The 435-nt window shown below is 51.0% G+C and overlaps 1 protein-coding gene across 4 annotated transcripts in view; it reads left to right on the forward strand.

Annotated features, from left to right (window-relative positions):
• Nucleotides 1–435, forward strand: part of LOC111865800 (glutamate receptor-interacting protein 1) — a 108,908-nt gene that overhangs the window by 21,074 nt on the left and 87,399 nt on the right. The gene's annotated exons all lie outside the window — the stretch shown is intronic.

The raw sequence follows: 435 nt of genomic DNA on the forward strand, positions 1-435 counted from the left end.
GTCGCTCGCAGCCGTTATTTTTATTGCTTTTATGAGCCGCGCGCGGTTAAGTTTTGGAACGCGGCATACAGGCGGCAGAGCTGTCCCACGCCTAATATGTACAACTAACGGTCGCGCGCGACAAAGAGCGGCTAGCCGCTCGCGACTAGGCGCGTCAGTGGGTTTTCAGCCTTACTGCAAGGATGGCCCCCAGGATAGACTTTACTACCTGTCCGCAACTTGCTACAGGGCGTCCCTCATGTCTGGAGTCCTTTCCTACTCTCATTAAGGATGAACTTGGAAATTAAGTGTTATATAATTAGCGCATGGTTGGCTTGGGACGCTTGGAGTTGTTTGGATATTGAAATCAGCGGGGTTATGGTGAAGGGCAGACATGTCGCTCAGATGGGGAGACAACAAATAACTAGAAAACTTCAGGGGAGGTACCTGCTGGAA

The sequence above is a fragment of the Cryptotermes secundus genome, unplaced genomic scaffold (assembly GCF_002891405.2).
Source record: "Cryptotermes secundus unplaced genomic scaffold, Csec_1.0 scaffold757, whole genome shotgun sequence".
Taxonomy (NCBI): domain Eukaryota; kingdom Metazoa; phylum Arthropoda; class Insecta; order Blattodea; family Kalotermitidae; genus Cryptotermes; species Cryptotermes secundus.